At 34.2% G+C, this 14230-nt stretch overlaps 1 protein-coding gene across 2 annotated transcripts in view; it reads left to right on the top strand.

The window, feature by feature from the left end:
- Positions 1 to 14230, top strand: part of LOC129756823 (putative transcription factor capicua) — a 230443-nt gene that overhangs the window by 44976 nt on the left and 171237 nt on the right. The gene's annotated exons all lie outside the window — the stretch shown is intronic.

The following is a 14230-nucleotide window of genomic DNA, read 5'->3' as shown; positions in this document are numbered from 1 at the left end:
TCTGAATCGGGAGCAAACCCTCGCAATATAAGCCGCTGACAACGAAGCCCACGCCTCGTAGGGAAGAATGCCACCTAGTGGTAAATTCCTGACGAAAAAAGCCCACGCCTCAGAGATGTAAGCCTTCGGAGAATCGAATCTTTGATTAGAGAATCCACATGCCTTCGCTTGAACATACGCCCATATCTAATAGTCGAGGGGATTCAAATCCGGACTGCCAAAGATTCTTTGGCCAAAACTTCATATTCTCCTCCAGCTAAATTTGGGTTCGTTTCAAGGTACGGCAGGAGCTCCATCTACATAGTTGGAAAGAACATTCTCGGGTTCACCGAAGTTTGCCCGAATTCACGGAAGCATCTGATTCTTCAAAATGTCCATGAAGACTTCAAGACTAACTTTTACTCCAGCTTTTATGAAAACAAGAGGCTCCAAATCATACCACGACTCTATAGTGAGATACTTGGTAGTAGCCTAGTAACCTTTAATTTTCTCGTTCTCTGGAACATCCTTAGCCTTTATGGGTGAAATAAACCGATCCGTACGTGAATTGGACACCGTATCAATCGACAAAAGTTCCTCGTTTAAGTACTCGAATATTAGCTACTTCTTCTTCAACTTAGACAGCAATCGCTTCAAGCGCTCAAGTAATTGTAGTGCTCAAGTGGCTATAATTCGTTCTGTTTTTGCGCTCCGCTTAGTCATCTTTAACTAATCGTTGTATAGAAGAATTCGGGATATTTGTTCTCTTAGTCAGCCTCCGGATTGATCTTACTGGATTCCGCTTAACTTTTGTCTTGACCAATTTTACCACTAACTGGTAACTGGTAACTAAAATTTGATGGCATCCATATCCTTTGTGAATGAATTTGAAAACCATCCAAATTACGAGCCCAAGATTTTGTGGACCCAACATCCCAAACAAACATGACATTTAACTGTCAAAGACCCGAACTAAATGCCAAGTCCTAGAGGATTATGGTTGATTGCATACTAACATAATAATCATGCTGGTTCCCCATTAGTCAAAATTTCGTCTTTTTCAACTCTGTGCTACTTTGAAAGGAAAAACCATAAAGATCTCTCCCGATAAATATAAAAGAAGAAAACGATTATTACTCGCAAGAAGAACCCATTTGTCATCCCCTTGCGTAACTTTTTTCTTTGTGTATATCTGTCCGATATAGCTTTGTGCTACTCAAGGTTATTAGATCACAAGGTTCTCTGACTTTGTCAGTAAGAAGGCGAAGAGAGCGCGGTGAAGTTCAGTGAGTTTGTTTGTAAACATCGGAATGTTTTTCGAGCTGAGGGCTTTGTTAGTAAACAAACTCCCGAACTCCATAGAAGCCTGAATGGCTGAATCGGGAGTCTCTCATATCGTAACACCTCCTATATATACACACCTTGGTACTACTATACTGTTTACGTCGATTGACAGATGAAGGTTATAGCTTATACACACATACACAAATCCTCAAAAATCTTCAAAAACAACCCAAAACAGACTGCAAAAAGTTTTCTCATTTTTATGGGTCATACTCTATAAACAATAGAAAAAGTTGGAATTTTAAATAATTTAATATTTAATATTTTAAATATTAAAAAAAAGGACAAGAGTGTCACCACTGATCATACTGACATGACACTCAGAGTGAAAATCCGATCATTTTCTGTCTAATTTTAACACCCATCGTCGGTATTGCGAACCTTGCAAAATTTGGCATAAAGTTTACCTGTTTAGACCGATTGTACCGTCGAAATAGTCTATTTTCCCTTGAAAGTTAGATGGCACTTTCCAACTAGGATAGCATTTCACCAAAAGCGATCGATGCGCGCTCTGGAATCGATATTGCGTACTGCTTGAAAAAATTATCCAACAAACGAAATCAAGTGTCCAGTCAGTGTAGTCAGTGGCATTAATGTGACAATTTTGTTCCAGTAACTGATAGGTATGAAAATAATTTATGGTAGTATCAAAAGCTAAGATTTTAAAGCTGACTGAAGGGTAAAATATCTTAAATTCCCAGAAAAAAGGTTTAAAAATTGAAGAAAAATATGAATTTATTTTTCCGAAGGGCCCATCATTACATACAGAGCCTCAAATTCGAGATAAATCAGAATGCAAATACACACCAACAAAGTTTTAGTGGTGAAGCAAAATCGAAAAGCACACACTCTCGAAACCCAGAATCACTTGATAGATTGCTGGTGAATGAATGAAAAAATTTCAAATCGTACTTGGACTTGACTTCTACACTCGGACGACGAGCGACGCGACGACGTGGGGACAATGTCATCTTACAACATACCAACAACAAATAGTAAACGCGATGAAAACAGCAACCGAAAAAAAAAGCGCAACTAAAGTCGCTGTCGTTGTCATCGTCGTCGGTCTTCGCCCATTTGTAGACATCCCAATACCAACTATTTGGCGGACAAGATTGGACGACGACGAAGTGTAAGACTAGAAAGAGATGGTTTGTGTTGTTGGGGGTGACATTGTAGAGGGGGTGTTCAATGCATTTTACCGCGAAAAGAGCGAACATTTGTCGAGTGTTTTTTCTATTATTATTATTGTTATTTTACTTTTTGGTCAACGTACCGACTTGATAGATATCATACCGACTCGGCTGACTCAAGCAACTCTCCCACCATGAGTTATAGAATCCATATGTAGATAGAGCTCTTTATTTATGGATAAGTATTGTACTAACAAACAAAATAGTAGATGAAATTTTCAGCAAAATAAGTTATCAACCCTCATCCGTCCCTGAAATTTTTACTCGTTACAGTAACTGGAGTGTTAATTCGACACTCCTGACTAAAACCAAAATATCTCGCTTGTTTCCCAATCGACTTTTACAAAAATTATAGTTTTTAAAACCTCGTAATGTAATTCAAATATGTTTTTCAGACATTATTCACCAACAACACTTCAGTTTCGGTTATTCAAAGTCTAAGAAATAAAGGTTATTCAAAAAATCTGAACAAATATGCTTCGGAAAAAAGACTATAGATCAGCTACGGAATGCTCAAACAAAATTTACTTGATTTCAAAGAAAGCTGAAGTTAGAAGCTATACGTTGCACATAAGGATTTTTTTGAAATTTTTTATATCATAACCACAAAAAATGTAAAAAAGTGATGTTAGAACCGTATTTCTCAATCAATGATTCGTCAAAATTGTGTAACTCACACCAGATAAATATTTAAAAGAGGATTGATGAATATTGGTTACCCAGCATGCTCAGCAAACATTTGGGCGATATTCGACACCTTATTCGTACATACTGAAAGAATACAAGAGAGCCCAAGTTTTTGTTCTCAACACATGCAAACCGTTGTCAGCAGCCAGCAACAATATTTACTGCTTCCCTCATTGGACAATTCTCTCATATAGACCAATTGATTTTTAGAAATCTGGGTTCACTGCTTGTCGCAGAGAGAACAAAAAGATGTTTTCTCACTTGAAGCCCGCGTGGGAGAACAAATTGAGCGAAATCGTCTTCGAAGATCTTCAGAATCTGCAAACATGGCGTAGTTTTATCATATCCGACTTCAAATAACCATTTTTACGATCGTTTACTTATTTGGTAGGAATTGCGATTCGCAGTAATGTTTTTAACAACTTGAGCTATCATTTCTAATGCGATTTTTTTTGTTTGCTGGGTAATCGCCGCTATGTATTGTTGTCAATAACATTAAAAGAGGATTGGAAAGTTGACTTAATTTGGCAAAATTTTATAAACAGGTTTAGCTCGAAAATTACAATTCGTACACAAATGTGGTTCATGAGAGAGTTTTGGAAAAATCATTGAATTTTTAGAAAAAAAATTGATTTTTTTTGGAATCCTACACCGAAAAAAATACATTCCAAAAACTAGAACTCAATTTCCCAAAAAAAATCCAAATCAGAACTTTATGGCATTTTTTTCTAAGCTGGGTAATAATAAGGCCTACAAGTTATCCATACATTACAAGTTGTGCATATTTAAAGGAAAAAAAAAATTCTAAAATTTTTTTTCATGATTTTTTTCAGTGTGGATTTCCAATCTTTAATTAAAAAACTGCTTCGTTGAATTTATTGTACTGATTTTGACGAAATAAGAGCTTCGATTGTAATAATTGATGGTAAACATAAGTGGAAATCCTACACTGAAAAAAATGCAAACTAAAAATTTAAAGTCGATTTCAAAACATGGCCCTCTCAGAATTCAATGAATTTTTTTGGTGGTGAGGAAGGGAAAAAAGTGTTTCTAACAAACACTTTTTTATGTTTTAATTTTTTTCCACTGTAGGATTTTCACTTACTTTTACCATCAATTATTACAATCGAAGCTCTTAGTTCTTCGAAATCAGTACAATCAATTCAACGAAGCAGTTTTTGAAAGTCATGAAACAGTTTTTGTTCGAAAAACTTTTTTCTCTTAAATGTGCACAAGTTGCAATGTATTGACGACTTGTAGGCATTTTTACTAACCGTCAGGATTTTTTTAAATCAAATTTTGAGATGATTTTGTAGTGTAGGATTTTTAAATAATGTTTTGACAACTTTTTTAAAATTTAATTATTTTTCTAAAACTCCCCCGTAGACCACATGTGTGTAGGAATTGTAATTTTAGAGCTAAAATGCCAAGAATGCCAAGTGCCTTAACGTGAGGATTATACACACACAAAGTTTCATTATGTTCTGAGAGGGTCATGCCAGATACTGTGTCAATTTGGCATGAAATCCGTCATAGGTAATTCTACTCTTATTGAGTGTTTTACTATGTCTCAGCACAATTTAAAACCAAACAGTATAAACACAATTTAGGATCAAATCATATTTTTATTTCACTATTAAATCCTTTAAATAGTCTTCTTTTACAGTAATTCAATACAGAACTAGACTCCAGACTCCAGTCAATCGTAGACCAGTGATCGAGTGTTCGATCGAAGACTGCTTATTAGTTTCAGTGCAGACTGATTTGCGATGATTTTGGCTTTTTCTTCCAGTCTTGTGCGAAGTTTTGAAGTTTTGAATCTGCAGGCTTCACATGTCTACTCAAATAAAATTTGGTAAGGCCCTAAAAGTTTCAATCGGTTGAGGACAGTTTTGCGGAATCATCTCATTCAGTACTGTCTGGATTTTTTGGATTTATACCAACCCTTCGTGTCCTTTGAGTAGTGAACTGATGCCACCTCCGGCCAAAATAGTACTGGGTGATCAAGGGCAGCATACGGCGGTCCAGGCTCTCTCGGACGTAAACAGAGCTGTATTCATTGTGTCAGTGGTCACGAACGGTTCCAAAAGCAAGTCATACAAACAAATGGATTGCCAAACCTTTGTACCGAATTTTTCGGTAAAAATTTATGTTTCAGTATGGTCAACACTTTAGCCATCCCGAACAGTGTAATACTGGTCACCTGGAAGTTCTTATTTTGACGGAAGCAGCTTGTTTTTGACTCCGCTTCGGCCTTTTCTGCTTCTTATATGTCTTCAGACCAAATCTCACCGGTGCTGAGAGGAGATCCCACGATTTGGCCACATCTCGAACTGTGACAGTCTTTTTATTGGCGTGATTTTCCGGTCCAAAGTTTTGTCCACCGGACCCAGTTTTTGCCCAGATTTTTTTCTGTCCACAAAGTTGTTTTCCTCTCCATACTTCCGAGTCGCACTTTGGGCCGCTCCAATGCGTCTTACACTTTCACTATCAAACTCAGCGAAATATTGAGGTTAGTACAACATTGGTGCACGACATTTTTGCGGTTTTCCGGGGGAATGATTTTCATTTGCACGAAAATTATGAAAAATGGAGCTGCAATACACAACGTTTTAAGTTGAACTGTGAATCACAACACACATCGGAAATCTACCGTTTAAACCGTTTAAACGTCATCCAGGAGGCAGGATTGTATCAAAATCATGCTTGGACATATATCAGAGATTAATTGTCCCTAGTCCAGGGAAATCACTTGTGTAGGAAAACTTACAAAAATGTAATTGTCCAATAATAGAGACCCCTAAGAAAAAGCAACAGAGAAATCCAAAAAAAAAAAAATAGGTTAAGTTATACCATTCAACAGAGCCGAAAATTGTATCCGTACTATACACCCAACTGTTATACAACAGCCGTTCGAATCGATACGACAAATCGACTGTATATCTTTCTTTCCACAAGGTTTCAAGGTCAAGAAGTGCATCGCTCTAACCCCAGGAAAGTAAAGTACAAATCGCGGTGGATGACGACGGTATGAGGTATGTGCTGCAAAAGCGAAAATAAGAGTAAAAATCGGTATCGCGACGAACGAACCGAAATCACGCTCCAATGAGCCCCTGCAGCAGCAGTTTGTGACTTCCAGGCAGGTCGGTCGATTGCATACAATCTCGTAGTAGGTACCTACCAACTTTTGGCTAGGTGTGGGTGTGAGTTGTAAGACATGTTTTCTGGTAAACACAACGTTCGCTCGCTGGCGGCGGCGGAGCACCCCGAATCTAAATCAATGAATCGTAGTAGAAGCGCAGCTACGACGACGATTGGTGTAATTTTTTTTTTCAATTCAAATTCGTCCCACACACAATTGGGGTTTGTTGCTGCCCACGCTAAGGGAGGATATTATTTCGGCAGCTGAGAGTTTCTCCCGGCGCAGTGGAAATTCTCTTGCTCCATCATGACCCGAGTTCAGAGTCAGAAGTTCGTTCGATTATCTCTCTTCCTTCTATGCTGAGAACTGGAGAATTTCTCCCCCAGTTGTTGTCGGTGTGCAATTTGTGAGAACAGAATAATTGCAGGAAAATTCTTGTAGGGGAGGAGCGGGCTATATGCGCCTATTAAGCAGAACACTGATTTAATCAAATACCACATCGAATATGTGTACACAAACTATATACACGTGTGCAGGCATCTGTTTTCTATACAATGGAGTAATTTTTATGTTAAAATTTTCTTCTGTTTCCGAGAAAACGATTTTATTGTAAGTGTTGTCTAAAATGCGGAACCTCAAACCGTGCGGGCTAAATGCGCCTATTTATGTTTTGAACAAAATTTCTGTTTTTTGGGAAATATTTCCGTATAATTTCATTGAAACTGCTAGAAAGTAATAATTTCCGTACGACAAAGTTGAAGTTTTATAAAAATCTATGTATATTATAATTTTATGGAAGAAAACAAAAGTTAGGGTTGCCATACTATGGAGGCAGTTCATCCATGAGAAAAACTTTATCAAATCTGTTTTTAGATCTTCAATTCTCTCTAAAGATGTTATTCAGAGCTTAGATTTGAAGGTTCAATGATAAAAATCATTTATTTATTCTATTTAACCTGTTATTTAAGGATGGAGGCATTTTACAAACATGATGGGGGCATACAAAAACACTCTATTTTTCCACTATATAATCATTATTAAACCTCCACAAAAGCTGAAATATGTTTAATTTCTTAAGTTCATTTGAGTAAGAAACAAAAACCATCCTAGTTTTTGTTTAAAGCTTCTTTACGTATAATTTTTAAAAGTCGAAATATTACATCAAAAAGTATCAAAATCTTGTATGATTTTTTAGTTTTTTTTTGAGTTTGTAAATTCATAAAATTCTTTCTTGCCTTATGTTCTGAGCGTATCACCCTCAAAATGCATTGGTCAGATAAGCTGTCTAGTCAGCCATTTCATCAAACAGCCGTAGGGTCATTTAACCCGATAGGCCCATTTAGGAAACCTTTCCCCTACCGATGTCGAAGAATGTCCTCCATCATGAGCTCCCTGATTCACCCCAACCCAACCCGAAAGAGTATTTTTTCGATTTTTTTCTTCTCTGGAGCTAATAGGCCCATCATGTACGCAGCCAGGAGAAATTCTAGGGCACGAAACGGTTTGAAAACAACTGCTGCTGCAGAAAAACAGAACCAGTTGCTAACCGGACAGTTTTCGACGGATGATGTGGTGATGGTTCAACTGCATCAAAACGAGAACCGGAAGGTGGTATTTCAAATGGGTTGTGTAGTTGTATGGAACGTTTCGAGTCGTGTTGTGGGAAGACAGAATAAAAAAATAAATAAATAGAACGGAGACAATTGGGCATGATATGTGCTAAACCGAACCCTCTTCAACCTGTTTCTCTGCTCTCGAATCCCATCCCCCACAGCCAGACGCAAAAATGTTACATACAGCTCCGAGTCGCAAATCGGATTCCATTGTGAAAAAATTATTGTGGGAAAATCATTTTTCCATAATCTGACACGCTACAATAGCATTGTTCCGATCGAACCGTTTCTGGGAAGTTAGTACCTATACCTAATATGCAGAACTATGCAAAATGTTTGTTTGGAATTATTTCCACTTGAATCATCACTTAATACCCACGTTGGACAATACCTTATCGGAACACACCGGGCATGTATCTTCTCCACACAAACTTTAATTCAATTAAAGTTTCATTAATCTTTCGTTGTTGAAAAGTTTAATTAGGATTCATTTCCTGTAGTAAAACCTTTTAACGAATGTTTTATTGATTCGATGCCATTATCAAACGTCTTGAAAGCTTTTAGAACTGTTATTGTTTCCGAGCACATTTTTTTTAACAAAAAGTAGGAAAAAGTTTTGTTTTGACATTCTCTCACGGGCTAAGACATTGAAAATTGTTAAACTTCTCACAAAATCTAGGGTCAATGACTGCACATTTCAATTACCCGACGCACGGTAGTAATGTTTATTTGATACTGAAAAATTATGAATGCTTTAATATTTTATGCCGAAGACATGCTTTCACAGATTTGGAATAAGCTGGAGGCATTCTAAGTACATAGTACCATCGAATCAATCAAAAATTTCCTTTTTCCTTCCATCCCGAGAGTAAGTTCTTTAAAACAGGCGAGTCGAACTGAAAATAGGTGGAAGGTGCATAGAAGTTCCAAATGAGTGCCATATTAAACCAAAAACTCTCGAAACCCATTTATAACCACATGGATTATCAATGTTGCATAGACACACAAAACGCATGTAGAAATTTAAACAGCACTTTCGGAACTTTTGAAGATCATTAGTAGAGTAGGTCCAAACAGTTCGCAAGTACGTTTTTGAAGGCCGGCCACAGTGCACGCGAATTGCGAAGCGGTTCAGCACTGAAAAAAAAACTTTGGTGTTTTGCAAAAAATAATCACATGAGAGAAAATCTTTACAAATAAGATTGTAGAAAAAAATGTGAGCGGGGGATACGTTCAGCGCAAAAACAACATTGGAAACAAGACCGCAAGGGATATGAAGAGGATTCTGAAGGAAATAAATACACGGTTCCAGGACCCTGTTGGGACGTCGGAAAATAGATTTTTGACGCTATTTTGAAATAAAAAATGGCGGTATCCGACTTACTTCAAAATGCTTTAAATGACTGAAAATTGCTTTAAACACCCACAATATGAGTATACGAAAGGACTCAATTAGTAGAAGTTGAATTGCGCTGCTATGGTACGCCATCTTGAAATCCAATATGGTGGCTTGCGCTCAACTTTAAAATATAGTAAATGTCTGAAAATCGCATGAAAAAAAATCTTAGAAAACTATGACGAAAAACCAAAATTATAAAAAAATATGGATAAAACATTACATTACAAGATTTTGAAACAATACAGGAGAAAAATATGACAAATGTGATAAAATATGGCAAAAATATGAGAAAAATATAGCAAAAATCTGATAAATTTGACAATAAAATGACAAAGCCATGATCAAACTATAAAAAAATAAATAAAAATATGACAGGTGGCAGAAATTTGACAATAACATAAAAAAAACTGACAAAAAAACTTAAAAAATCACAAAATAATGGCAAAAAATAATCAATAATGCAACAAACTCGAAAGATTCCTTTTAATTCAATCACGGTAAATGAAAAGTTCATATACCGGTATTTCGATAGCAGCTTTCTACCTTCTTCAGTGAGCGTTTTCGATTGCTCGAAAACGCTCACTGAAGAAGGTAGAAAGTTGCTATCGAAATACCGGTATATGAACTTTTAATTTACCGTGGTTGAATTAAAAGGAATCTTTCGAATCATTCAACCAAGTAGGCTCACAACCCAACAGAGTGAAAAAAACTAGAAAAAAAACTTTGTTAAAAATTTGATAGCATTATAGAAAATATGACAATTGTAATAAAAATATGACTATAATGAGTAATAAAAAATGATAAATATGACAAAATTTGGCAATAAAATGACAGTAATTTGACAATGCATACCTCGTTTTTGGCAATACCCCTCTAAATTTTATGTTGCCACTTTTTTATTTTTACTTCAAATAAATCAAAGTTAATGTAAAACATAATATTAACATTGTTTCACATTTTCGTAAGTGGTGGAAAGAATTAGAGAAACAGAGGTATCAAAGAACGAAAGAACATAAGCCGTAAATATCATGAACTTTTCGAAAAAGATACAACGGCTCACCGGCAGGACTTGAACCTGCAATCTCCGCTTCAGTACAACGGCGCGTTAGTCAATTTCACCACGGTGAACATGATGAAATCGGCCAACACGGCTAAAATCCCGAGTCGATGGGTGGGGATAGAGAAACAAGAGACATCAATAGTAGGAAAGATCGCATGCGGGATATATATGGTGTTTCGATAGAAGGTCAGGCAGTTGATCTTTTTCGAAAAATTAATGATATTTACGGCTTTCTTTCGTTCTTTGATACCTCATAATTCTCTAATTCTTTCCATCACCTACGAAAATTTGATTATTTTCAGGTACAAAGATGTACCAAGCGATTTCATAACATCAGCAGGGCCGTAGGAAGAACCGCCTCATGGGGGGGAATAGGAAAATAGGAATTTATTTTAAGCGATGGTAGAATTTTTTTGATTTTCTCAAGAATCTGATAGATTTACTTTATTTGATTTGAGCATAGAATAAGTTTTATTTAAATCCTTTGATGTCTTTCAAAATATATGTTCAAATCAAATAAGCTGAATATAACAAATTCTTGAGTATATTAAAAAATATTTGCTATTTGGTAAAAATAAATTCTGAAAAAAAAGGAAAAAAAAAGTAAAAATAAATCAAATTTTTCAAAATTAAAAGTAGGGATTTAAATTTTGCGCTAGAATATGATTCTTGAAAACTGGATCCATTTTTCAGATTTAAGTTTTAAATTTGGTTCTTGGAAAAATTGGAATATTAATTATGTTTACCAATACGCTAAGAAAAAATGGAGATCACTGTGAATTTCTTACGTTAAAATAACATGTTTTGTTTTTCAGCAAATCATGTTTAGAAAAAATCGCTTAACTAAAATTCCGTGGAAATTTTTTTAAATCACTTTTTTAATTAAACAAAATAAAATAAAATAACCTCAAATTCTACTTAAAAACCTTAATTTTTAGCTGAATAGTGAATACAAACTGTGTTTGAATAACATTCAAAATTTTGAAATTGAATTAAAAATTAAAATTGTAAATCTGCAATCTTTTGTGATTTTAGTTCCTCAACTAGTCTTGTGATTAAATTTATAGTCATCTTGATATTAAACTAATTTATTAGCTGAATCTGAATTATGAATCTGAATTCAAAATTTCAATTTTAAATTCTTTGATTATGAATTTTGAATTATGTTCCTGATTCTGTTTCCTAGGATTGAAAGTTTGAATTCTGAATAATAATTAAGTTTAAGAACTTTGTATCTGAATATGAAACAAAAATTCAAAATGGGTTCTTATTTTCTTTTTTCATATTCGAAATTTTTTTTATCGAACTATTGAAAATGAATATGAGCATGAATCAAAGTTTTGAATGAAATTCAAAATCTTATTTGAACCAGTTTTTCAAAACAGCATTTAATTTCTAATTTCTAATGATGATTCGAACGGTAGATCACGAATTCTAAACTGGATACAGAATCGCAAACATGAAAACCGACTTAAAATTTTGGTTTAAGTAAACCAGAACTTCCGGAATGAGTTTAATGTCATTTGAAATTTAAAATCCAGAGCTAATTTTAAAATTTTGAAAAATTGTAGCAGAATGCCGAATGAGTCAAGATTGTTACACTTAAATAACCTTCCTCAATCATCAAAATTGGATAACAAAATTATAATTTTGTTTGAAAGTGGAAAACCTCGCTAGCTGTTTCTGAACCCTCATGGGGGGAGGGGGGGGGTGGGTGAAACCCCCAACCCCCCACCCCCGTTCCTACGGCCATGAACATAAGTATTGATTTTATTTTTTAATTTGGCTCAATTTTATTAGTTTTAGGCAGTAAAACATGAAACAAATCACTTATTTGCCACTTAAACCTAATATTATTATGCCAAATTTAAAAATGTCATGCTAATATTATTTTTTATTCTAATTTGGATTAACAAAAATAAAAAATTAACAAAAAATCGTCTTATTTGGATGTTGCCAAAATCGAACGGGGTCTGTACTATGACGAAAATATTACAAATGTGATTAAAATATTACAAAGATATGATAAAAATATGAAAAAAAGAAACAAAAAGAAAACAAATTTTGATAAAAAAATGACAAAGGTTTGTTATAGTTCTGTCACATTTTTTGTCATTTTATTGTCAATTGTTATCATAATTTTGTATTTTTTTTAAGTTCTGTACATTTTTTTTCCTTTGATTGTCGAAATTTTTTGGAAGTTTCGTTTTTTGTTTCGATTATATTTGTTTTAATATCTTCATGTCATTCACGATTCACGCAACTGACTTACCTGAGCTACATATATCATGGGCTTATAATTGTGTCTTCATTTTTCATATTTCATCATATTTTTATCACATTTGTCATATTTTAATAACACATTTAGCATTATTTTTCCGGATTTTTGTCATCTTTTGTTTAATTTTTGTCATTTTATTGTCTGATTTGAAATATTTTGCCATTTTTTGACGAATTTTTGTCAGAATTTCATAATATTTTTATCCCATTCTTAATAATTAAGTAAGATTTTTGTCACATTTTTGTCACAGTTTTGACAGAATCTGCCATATTCTAGCACATTTGTCATATTTTTTGTCATTTTAATGTCAATTTTTTGCCATATTTTTACAACCATTTACATTTTTTTTTCATTATTTTCTCATATGTTTGTCAGATTTTTGTGAATTTATTTTAAACTTTGTTAATATTATTTAATACTAGCTGACCCGGTAAACTTCGTTTTACCTTTTTATGTATTAATCATAATTAATGTTTAATTTCATCTACACGTCCTAAACTTCATCATGCTCGCGAATCGATTTTAATCGTAACAAAATTGTACGACTTGTGTCCCTTTAAAGTTTAATTTGTAATGGGACCACCTTCCCTAAAAAGTGAGATTCTTGAAACTATTATACAAACCATCTCCGACCCAAAAAACCTTCATTCCGACCGACCGTTTATAAGTGATGGTGTTACAAAGAAAACGCCTCCATTTTTATATATAAGAAGATGAAGAGATAATTTTGTATGAGGATCCCCCTTCCATAAAAAGTGAGATTCTTGAAACTATTATACAAACCATCTCTGACCCAAAAAACCCTCGGATACCAAATTTCACTTCATTTCGACCGACCATTCATACGTGATGTTGTTACAAAGAAAACGCCTCCATTTTTATATATAAGATTTGATAATTTGTTGTCAAATATTGGTCCTAATTTTAGTTCTGTCAGGTTTTTGTCATTTCATTGTCAAATTTTAATTATAGTTTTCACATATTTGTCAAAATTTTGTCATATTTTTATCCCATTTATCATAATTATGTCATTTTTGTCAATTTGTTATAATTTTGTAATATTTGTCATATTTTTAGTATAATTTTTTTATCACATTTGTTGTATTTCATTCAAAGTTCTATCATTCCTCACTTTTGAGTTTGTCTTATCTCTTTCAGATTTTGGTCATTTGATTATCAAATTGAAATCATAGTTCATTCATATTTTTGTCACAGTTTTGTTATATTTTTGTCATTATTTGGTCTTATTTTCTAAAAATGTCATATGGTTATATTTTTTCTCATTTTTGGCACACATTTTTATTACTGGACTACAGTTTCGGCAATTGAAGTGCGATATTGGAACTAACAGATAATTTAATCGAAACAAAAACTTTTCGTCAAAATTCAATAAATTTTACTTCAGAAAATAAACATATTTTCAAAATCCAAGGGTGCAATTCGATTTTTTTGAACTCAAGCTGAACCATTCGCTGCAGAAGCTCATGGCAGAAATTCCGAAAAGCCCAAAAAGCTTTTTGTGGTGTTTTCTA

Source organism: Uranotaenia lowii, chromosome 3 (genome assembly GCF_029784155.1).
Source record: "Uranotaenia lowii strain MFRU-FL chromosome 3, ASM2978415v1, whole genome shotgun sequence".
Lineage (NCBI taxonomy): Eukaryota > Metazoa > Arthropoda > Insecta > Diptera > Culicidae > Uranotaenia > Uranotaenia lowii.
The sequence above is the reverse complement of the archived record's forward strand: the minus strand, read 5'-3'. Positions and strand labels throughout refer to the sequence as shown.